Genomic DNA, 10964 nt, shown 5'->3' on the forward strand with positions numbered 1-10964 from the left:
ACCAACTTTTAGCTCTTTGGTGGGTTAGTGCCGGACCCACTCCCTGGAGGTAGAATGTCTGTCCTTGTCCAAATTTATACCTGTAGGTGCACATGCAAAATATAACTACCAAATTTCACCTCTTAATCTTTTGGCATATCATAATTTTGATCCCATTGATTATAGTGCCTGTAATTGTATTCACTACAGGGCCGTTCATAAAGACAAGGGGTGTGATACAGAAGCAGTAAATTATCTTGTGTGGATCAACACAAGTTACAGTGTGTGTGACAACTTCTGGTTGGCTATTTTACGTGTCCACTCGAGAGAAGAATTTATACAACCTTTTACATGCTGTCAAACTTATTCGTGGAATTCTACTTTCAACTGCAGCCAGCAAAATTGGCTTCAGTGTAATGAAAGGGATGAAATGAGACTGATGGTGCGCTGTCAGTTGATATATGCTAAGCTCTCTCATGTACTTTGTAACGAACGAACTCCAAAGAGACATTACAATGGATCAAAGGTCATCGGAAGTGTTGATAATATCTCAGAGGTCAAGTAAGTCTGAACCACCACTTATTACGTTTAACAACTTAAAGATGTAGTTAAACGTTTACTGCGTCCACTTCGAAAAACTGTTCTTTGTTGGCAGTTGACCTATATCCAGTTGCCCCTCAGCTGTTGGACGAATGTTAATATGGCGTCCCCAGGGAGTGTAACACCGTACAGACAGTATTATAAACTCGCCGATTTTTTGTGGTTGTGTAGTTTTCTCATCCAGTTTATATAATTTTGTAAGTTACATGGTGTAATACACTACACTTCAAAACACAATTGTAGTGAAGGTCTGCCCGCCTACCTGCATTAAACAATTATCTAGGTATTTAAAGATCTTACTTGTATACTAAAGTACTGATAATCTCGAACAGTCGATCTCCTGTGATCTCGTGAGCGACAGTCATGTATAGTAACTTAGCCATCAATAAAACGGATTGACCCCTTGAGACAATATGTTATATCCTTTATTAATTATCAGGGAATTATTGAGACTTGTTTCTATCTGCTATGTAAACTATATTATAGTATTGTACTGAGGACTAAAACTTAAAAAAAATGGTTGCGGTGGCTATAGGAAATTATGGTACCTACAAGTTTTCACATTACTTAAGTGAATTTGTTACCCGAACTTCTGGTATAGAAGATGTAACGAGATATTTGTTTCTTCCTTTTGCCTGTTTTATTTATGCCCTACTAATTATTATTCTATACTATATAGTTTACAGTACAGAATGTAAAAAAAAAATCGCTCACAGCTGTATTAACTGAAAGCAACAACTTAGCTGTGATTTAATGTTTTACAGATATACACAATATTTGTTCTAATACTTGTACAAATTACACATAAGTATTGCTTATTGGGGAATTATTAATCCAATTTTGAATGCTTTTCGGAGTAGTGGAAGTGGTAATGGTAGCAGTATCGCCACTACGTTTGGGCCCGAGCAGTAGTAATGGTAGCGCCGTAATTTTAGGGAGGCAGCGCGCACAACACTAGCAATAATGAATGATACCCATGAGATCATATACGATTGCCATCGGCCTTTCTTTAAAAAATACAACAGCAAAGATTGTAGGCTTAAGTGGTTGACGAATCTATATAACTGTATTGAAGGTGGTTGAAGTATTGAATTTCTTCACTGCATCTGTTTTGAAGTGTATTTCAGCAATTAATACATTTAATCATTAAAATGTATGAAGAATCAACACGGGGTTTATGCTTACCACTTTGAATAAGCTAATAAAGGGCGGTGCGATGTTACGTTGTATGGGGCGCTTAGTGCGTTTTTTCATCACCTAGGTGACGCTAGTGTATGCATTTCTATCTTGTAAGTCCTCTAAGAGTGTGTGAATAACTATCTAGAATATTTAATTGTTGTACCATCGACCCTAAATGCTCAGAGCAGTATACTAACGCCCTACGGTGCGGAAATGAGATTTCCAATAATGTAAGTGAACGACCAATAGATGTAACCAACGTCACTACAGAAGGGAGCTTTCATGCAATTTATTCCCATTATTCTCTGTATTGAGCGAATGTAGTATGTATAGTATATTACTCACCCTTCACTCTTTGGCTACTAGAGTTAGGAAGTCTTAGACTAAAGATTTTAAACGCGGTGTCCTACTGTAACAATGAGTTATAGTCACACTTATTGTCACACTTTACAAAAGCACCCTGTTTTAACATTTAGGAACCCAAGAAGTGGAATTGGTGAAAATGGGTAGCTAATCGAGCCTTGTGTACGAGAAACAAGAGCCTTCGACTCGTTAGCAAACATGCAATTGGAAGCGTTCCGGTGGTCGAGGGCAGAGCCTATACCACACTGCCTTCTGTACCAAAGTCTTAGTATTGCCTCTGCTGTATCGACACTGCATCTAACGGGCCGTCAAGCTTATAGGAGTCACTTTCTCCCAGCTAATACAATAAACATCGCAGGGTAGTCAGTGGAGGTCCTCAAGGGGAAATTGACAAATTTCTCGGAGGTGGTCGTGATCGTATCGGCTTTAATGGCTTGTGCCTGGCCAGCAGTAATAACCCGCTTGATTGGTTTATTACCCGAGAAGGTTGATCAAAGACCCCGGAGTCGACGCCAGGTAAAAGCAGTACCTGACCACTTTCTTTTAATATATTTGACTCACTCGACTGTTGATTTAGTGTATTTGTTTAGGGTTAACAAAGATATGATAAACGTAGACGATTGAATTTACCTCATTTTATGGAGTTTAGAATATTCTGAATTGGTTAAATTTGATTGAGTTAATTTAAACTCTGAAAGATGATGTTTTTAATGAAAAAGTGTTCATTAAAAGCAACGATACCGAGATGAAGTGAGGTTATTGAGCCACCAAGGCAATCCATGTCCCCCCTTCCCCTCCCACTTTTCCCCATTCCTTCTTTAAATGTCACGCGACGCTCATGTGGCATTCACTGGCTGTACTGTTTATTTGTCTCGGGGTTTGTAGGGTTGGTTGGACCATTGATATATAAGTGCTTTATATATATATATATATATATATATATATATATATATATATATATATATATATATATATATATTATTTTGCTCGTTCTGTTCATGGCATAGCATGTGGGAGGCTTACAATAAGCGTTCCTCTACTTGTTGTAACAGTTGTTGAAGGATAAAAGGACTTGTATTATGAAGCAGTGCGGGGTTCATGAAATAAGACGCAATACTATATATATATATATATATATATATATATATATATATATATATATATATATATATATATATATGTAATATTCAGAAATTTCAAATGCCCCGCCATTAGCGATACTGAGCGTTCAAGGTCGTCTGAGGGAAGAGAGCGCTCCCTGCACATAGCGAGAGTTTGTGGAACTAGGCCTATATGATATTAAATGTAATTTGCCGAATTAATAATGATGCGATTCATGAAGTTAAGGGACTATTATTGAATTTGAAATTATTATAGATCGTTTATCAGTCTGAATAATGTTACGGGTGTCCCAAGGAGTTATTAGTTAGGGGGAAAATATGTCACGTAGGCCTAAGCTAACGCCTTGAGAGGAGACGCGACGCTGGCTGGTTCTCAGTCACGGGGAGCATTCAGACAAACAAGACGTCCCTGCGCGTCCGTCACAGAAATAGTCACGTGGCCTAGTCACCTGTGCTGCGCTATTGCAGTATAACAAGTATGTCTCATTCGATCTCAGACAGGGTTAGATAGGGCAGTGGTAAAGTAAACTAGAGCTAACAGTGAGTTCATTTCAGGGTTTCCGTCAGAACCCACTTGACCGGAGTTGACCGGAGTTTGACTGTGAGAGATTGACTGCTGTTTGAGACTGCCGTTGAAAGTAGACCCAGAGCCGGTAGATGAGTGGGTGATGGTTATTAGAGACCGGCAACGAAGATTGCAGGAAGCAGTGGAGATCAATGTTCGGAGACGTAAGGAAATAAACAGAAGGAAAAGAGAAGAGAAAGCCCACGAGAGTAGCTGGGAAGTGGGCCAGGAGGTTTTGCTGAGGAACAATGCAAATATAGGCCGGTGTAAGCTGCAAAACCATTGGTTTGATACGAGATGGCACATTGTTGAGGTCCTAAATCCAAGGCCTGGTTTATATCGCATTGAGCCCAGTGGGGGAGAAGACCTGGAAGCGAGAGTGGAAAACCGGAGCAACTTGAAGGCTGCTCCAACCCTAAGGCATCCGGGAGACCCAGCGATGGATGAATCTGAAGATGAAGACGAGGAGCCCCCACCCCAGATGAGCAAGATGAAGAGAAGTAGTTCAGAGAGGTCGATCGAGCCTCCAACTGAAAGACGAAGCCGACAAATTACAGTTTAGGGTGCATGGTAATGAGAAAAGGCAGGTTGTAGAGGGTGAGTTGGAGGAGTTGTGAGTAGGGCAGAGGGGATTGGAGAGATGGTTAGGTCAGAGATGTGCGTTGAGTAGTGGTTGCTGCCATGAGCGGGATTGAGAGTACGGTTGTAATGTCCAGGGCCTCACTAAGATGGACTGGTACATTGTCAGAGGGTTGGTCTGCCGGCATGAGGTTCGGAGACGTGGACTGAGTATTGTTTTGACACTGGTTCCTCTTAGTTCAAGGGCCAGGCAAAGGAGAGCATGTTTGTTTTGGACTGTGTATTGTTTTGACACTGGTTCTCTTAGTTCAAGGGCCAGGCCAAAGGAGAGCATGTTTGTTTTGGGCTGGTATTAATTTTGACATTGGTTCTCTAGTTAAGGGCCAGGCAAAAGGGGAGCGTGATGGTCTGGTTGGTTTTGAGTTGGGCTAGGCAAGAAATGGAGTTGCTGGCTGCGAGTTGGAATACGGCAGAGTTGAAGGTGGCTTCTAAGTTGTTCTCTCAGCACATGAGGACAGTGCTGTTTTTTTTAGGGGGGTCGAATGTTAGCGGGAGAGAGAAGTGGAGAAGACGGGAATGCTGCGTTTAGCAAAAGGGGTAAGATGCAGTTTCTTAGAACAAATTTTTAGGGGGGTCGTATGTATGTTTTCTCAGCACATGAGGACAGTGCTGTCTTTTTTTAGGGGGGTCGATTGTAATATTCAGAAATTTCAAATGCCCCGCCATTAGCGATACTGAGCGTTCAAGGTCGTCTGAGGGAAGAGAGCGCTCCCTGCACATAGCGAGAGTTTGTGGAACTAGGCCTATATGATATTAAATGTAATTTGCCGAATTAATAATGATGCGATTCATGAAGTTAAGGGACTATTATTGAATTTGAAATTATTATAGATCGTTTATCAATCTGAATAATGTTACGGGTGTCCCAAGGAGTTATTAGTTAGGCGGAAAATATGTCACGTAGGCCTAAGCTAACGCCTTGAGAGGAGACGCGACGCTGGCTGGTTCTCAGTCACGGGGAGCATTCAGACAAACAAGACGTCCCTGCGCGTCCGTCACAGAAATAGTCACGTGGCCTAGTCACCTGTGCTGCGCTATTGCAGTATAACAAGTAAGTCTCATTCGATCTCAGACAGGGTTAGATAGGGCAGTGGTAAAGTAAACTAGAGCTAACAGTGAGTTCATTTCAGGGTTTCCGTCAGAACCCACTTGACCGGAGTTGACCGGAGTTTGACTGCGAGAGATTGACTGCTGTTTGAGACTGCCGTTGATGATTGAGGGTGGCGATTGTCGCCATTGGACCGATCAGTGTAGGCCTGTCACTCTTTAGCGGGGTATCAAAGGATCTCTTGAGGGAATCTAGCCGTCTGGGTGCCCAGCTGACGACGGGACGATCGTTGGGGCATTAGCTCTCCTCTACCTCGGCTCACAACCCCACATGTCTCGAGCAGCTTAGTGAAACCCTCTTGCTAACGGGAAGCTAAAGCTTCTCTCAACTGTACAAGATCTGATTTGCTCACTCCCTTCCGTTTCATGGATGTACTGGGGGTAAAGTGAGGCCAGCTGAGTGATACAGGGTCGCACACTGAGACCATGAGTCTAGGGGATACCTAGAGGAACATTTTATCTCCCTTATTACGGGTGTATGTTGAGTTGGGTGGAGCATGGTTCTCGGGTATTGGTGGACCCAGTAACAAACCAATAATAGTGACAATATATTTGGGTGTAGTTGATACCATTTCTCAGTTACTGATATTATCGTGACGTGTGTAGTTTAATATTTCTTAAACAATTTTGATAGTATTGTTTTTGAATGTTTGTGTCACTAAGTGGAACCAGAGTGATACTGTGATTTGATTCTTTTAATGCATTTAATTTTTCTTTATAATTCCGATCTCAGGTATAACCTTTGTTCCCCAGAGTAGTGTTTAAGTTAGGTTAGGAAGTGTGCATCTGTTGGGGTGATATAATTTTGTTGAGTGCCCTTAAGGCCTATTCATTGTAGAGTATTTAATTTCTTATTTTTTATTACCATTTCCTCAGTGACTGATATTATTTTGTTGAAAGCCCTTAAGGCCTATTCATTGTAGAGTATTTAATTTCTTATTTTTTATTACCATTTCCTCAGTGACTGATATTATTTTGTGAAAGCCCTTAAGGCCTGTTTCATGTGTGCAAGCAACATTTCTTAATACTTCAAATTTATTGTTGCCTGAGTTTCTAATAATTTCTATATCATGTATAACTTTTATTCCCCAGAGTAGTGTTTTAAGTTCAAGTTAAGAGGTGCGCATATTGGTGTACCATTATTTGATTGTGTTTGTAGTGTTGGAGGGAATATAAGTGTCTAAATTTTACAGTGTGTCTCATTCATCCCAGTCACAGACGCTATCCTTCCACGGGTCACGGACAATTCATTTTGTTTAGTAGATTTAAGTGTTCTTGTGCTGGTTCGGGATTTTTCTCAAAGGGGCGCTTCCACTGCCATTACCATCTATTAATCTTTAATAAACCCCAAGTCAAGTGAGAAAATAAAGTCCAGTAAATTCCGACCGGTTACATATATATATATATATATATATATATATATATATATATATATATATATATATATATATATATATATATATATATATATATATATATATATATATATATTCCACCTGGCTGAACCATATATATATATATTTTGCCCCTTGTACGGGGTGGGGGTTAGACGATTACTTGTAGTGTTGGCCAGTAGCCTGCAGTGCTGTAGGGCGAGAGACAAGTTGTGGAAGTAACGGGAGAATTGCAGGACGTTACATAGGTCAGGTTATGAGTGACGCCACAAAACATGCCCTTCCTTGCAATATTAATATTCAATTGTAACATATTTAAAGTTTGTAATGTGTGTTTTCTTCTCTTTTTTCAGGTAAGTCATGGTGGATACATACCCTGAGGAAGAAAGGGACGGCTGTGTAGAGCAGGTTGTGTACTGGTAGCCATCGTATGATGCTGTAAAATTTATGTCCACTCCGTGTTAAGGTCTGTAATAACTATGTAAAATAATTGGTCAATATGGCAGTTAAAAATAACTGTAGCTCTTCATTTGATTAAGTGGAAACTTCTGTTGGAGAGAATGGTGTAATGTCATGTCAGTCTGTCTTTAGTGTCGTTGCAACATAATAATTATATCGGAGTGAAGAGAAGACAGGCGGCGAACAGGAGGAGGCGGCAGGGGAGGTCTTGTGTGTGTTATAACTGGGATGACCTGGACAGTAGTAGAACTTAACCGAAGTCTGTTGTTGTCTGTGTCTGTTACATTATTATATATTTTTTTCATCGCCTTACATGCTTTTGAAACGGATTGATCTTCCATTGTTTTATTATGTCAGAAATTACTTTCATAGAATGTAAAATCATGTGAAATACGAGTATTTTTGCTTTTAATCTCATTTTCCTAACACTGCATGTGTCAACCTGCCCCTGGAGTTGTGTCAACTAACCCCGACCGTGATGTGATGCAAGTTGCCAAGTGTGACAAGAAATTTAAAAAATGTGACTAAAATGTTTTGAGCATTCAGAGCGTTGGTGTAAGACCCGAGGAGATACACTGACAACATTTCTTAAATCGTATGTTTTCATAAAGTCGGGAAAAATAAGAAAAGAAAAGCGTGTCAAATAATCTTGGTCTGTGATTTAAAAAAATTTAAAACGAAATTAAAACAATCAAAAGTGATGTGGGATAATGTTTAGTGAAGTGAAAAGCGAGAAGTTGCTGAAGGAAGATAACCGGAGAGGAAGTGAGGAGTAAAAGGAAAGTAGTTACGGTAGCTTCTAAGCAGAAGTGTACCGTAAATAACACCTTTTTAAAAATAAATTAGAAGTTCTACAGTTAAGTAGAGGATATACACCGTTGATGTTTCCTTCAGGTATTATCAAGTATCTTAAACAAGGGTTTGTCAGTGACTAGAGCCCCAGCGATGTGCAGATGACACGGGAAGAGTTTATAAGTATTTATTCCTTTTAATGTTAAGCAATTTAATTTAAATTTAGGCCAGAGATATATGACAGACACACGTGTGTGTGTGTAATAATAATAATAATAATAATAATAATAATAATAATAATAATAATAATAAACGGTTTATTAATATAGTTGCAGCCAGTGGCTGAAAATATACAAACTTACATGTGATTTAGACAATGATATGCGTTCAATACATTTACAGGGCTGTACAGTACATAAATCAGGAGTTGTTTATTATTTTAACAATAGATGGGATGGTGCTATTCTTATATCTATCAGTGCAGGCTCTTATGGGCTGAATTTTGTTGTAGTGGCAGACTGTGCGAGGTGGACGGGGGACTGTAGGTGGCAGGAGGTGGCGATGACGAGGATGGTGCAGTAGTCCACTGCCAAACCTTGCTAGTGCTTGGTGGTGGAGGTCACTGAGGGATGGTATTTCCAGGGTGGAGAGAGCGTTGTTGTAGCCAGAGTAGTCTGCACCGAGCATGATTCTGCAGGCCCTTTTCTGTACCTTCTTGAGCTGACGTTGTTGGGTAGAGTTGAGAGAAGACGACCAGGTTGGTGACACATACGTTAATTTGGGGAGAATAAAGGCGTTGTAGATAGTTCTCAGCTCTGGCGTGGGTGCCCCAAGTGACCTGAGTCGTCGTAGCAAGTAGAGTCGGTACGAGGCTGCCTTGATTGTGTTGTTTACATGGGCCTTCCAGTTCAGTTTGTGGTCTATGGTAACACCCAGGAGTGTGTGTGTGTGTGTCTGTCTGTCTGTCTGTCTGTCTGTCAATTTCATAATTTCTTCCTTCTCTCCTCTTGAAGGTGTGAGGCTCATCTTAAGTCTTCTAAGTTTCTGCCCGTTTTATCTTATACACTGCACCACATCTCCCTGTACCATTGCCCTTCAGTCAGTCACTCACCAAACACGGTCCTCTTAACCAAGTCTGACCTACCTTCATCCGTTCATCTGCTTTCCTCACCAGCCTTCCTTCCAGCTGCTGCACATATCCCGCCCGCCTGAGTCTACTCTCCACTAGCGTATTTTGTCAAGTTCTCTACACTGCAGTCTCCCCTCATAACTCGTCCAGTTTTCTTCTGGCCAACCTTCTCGCTCTTGCTATTTATCTCTTGCTATTGTTTTTTGCTATTGTTTTTACATACCTGCGGCCACTGCTGCTGGTGCTTCATCAAGGATAGTGTGTCTGTTACACATACACACGAACACACACACACACACACACACACACACACACACACACACACACACACTACATCCTTGACCACCGAAGGGTCAAGACGTACCTGGCGCTCCTCTCGGAGCAGCCAGGTCAACTGTTAAGTTGGCCCATACCAACCCCCTCCCCTGAACCCTCCTCCCCACCGGAATATCAACAAGTTCTCGCCAGAAGTTACAATTTCATTTAGGAAAGGAACGGAACCAGTGTTAAACAGAGGTGAACAGTGGTGAACAGTGCTTAAGTCAGTGAGAACAACTCAACAGTAACAGTCGTACCCAAGTTAACCTTCACACAGTGAGGTCCCAGGTACCCAGTGATAACGGCCCGTGAGACCCAACAACAACCAGCGATGTGTTAATCCGTCTACGATAGGAAGGCCTAAGACCAAACCTCACTCATATAACACCATCTGTGAGGGAATTACTACACCACATGTCCCTCATAACACCATATGTGAGGGAATTACTACACCACGTCAAGTCCCTCATCACACCATCTGTGAGGGAATTACTACACCACGTGAGGTCCCTCATAACACCATCTGTGCACCACGTCATCACACCATCTGTGAGGGAATTACTACACCACGTGATGCCCCTCATAACACCATCTGTGAGGGAGTTACTACACCACGTGAGGCCCCTCATAACACCATCTGTGAGGTAATTACTACACCACGTGAGGTCCCTCATAACACCATCTGTGAGGGAATTACTACACCACGTGAGGCCCCTCATAACACCATCTGCGAGGGAATTACTACACCACGCCAGGTCCCTCATAACACCATCTGAGGGAACTACTACACCACGTGAGTTCCTCCTAACACCATCTGGGAGGGAGTTACTACACTACGAGTTTGCTGTTCAACACCTACATTAATCTGTATGTTCACTGTATGTTCCCTTACCTTTCTCTAATGAAGGCTTTCGTTAAACCACCAAGTATCTAATAAGTCATTTATGTCCAATGTATATTTTCAGCTTTCGGGCTGCAGAATTTTTTCAATAAACCGTTTATTATTATTATTATTATTACACACACACACACACACATATATATATATATATATATATATATATATATATATATATATATATATATATATATATATATATATATATATATATATATATATATATATATATATATATATTGGGGAAACATTAAATCGTCTATAGGACAAGTTAGTAATGAAAATTTAGTTATATTTCTGGTACCAATGTACCCATGCGAATGTTCCTCGCCTTGCTCTGAATACTGAATTAATCATATTAACATGTACAACTATTTTTACAAAATCTCCTTTTGGCTGGAGGGATTATACTAATTAGTGG

The sequence above is a fragment of the Homarus americanus genome, unplaced genomic scaffold (genome assembly GCF_018991925.1).
Source record: "Homarus americanus isolate GMGI-L3 unplaced genomic scaffold, GMGI_Hamer_2.0 scaffold37955, whole genome shotgun sequence".
Lineage (NCBI taxonomy): Eukaryota > Metazoa > Arthropoda > Malacostraca > Decapoda > Nephropidae > Homarus > Homarus americanus.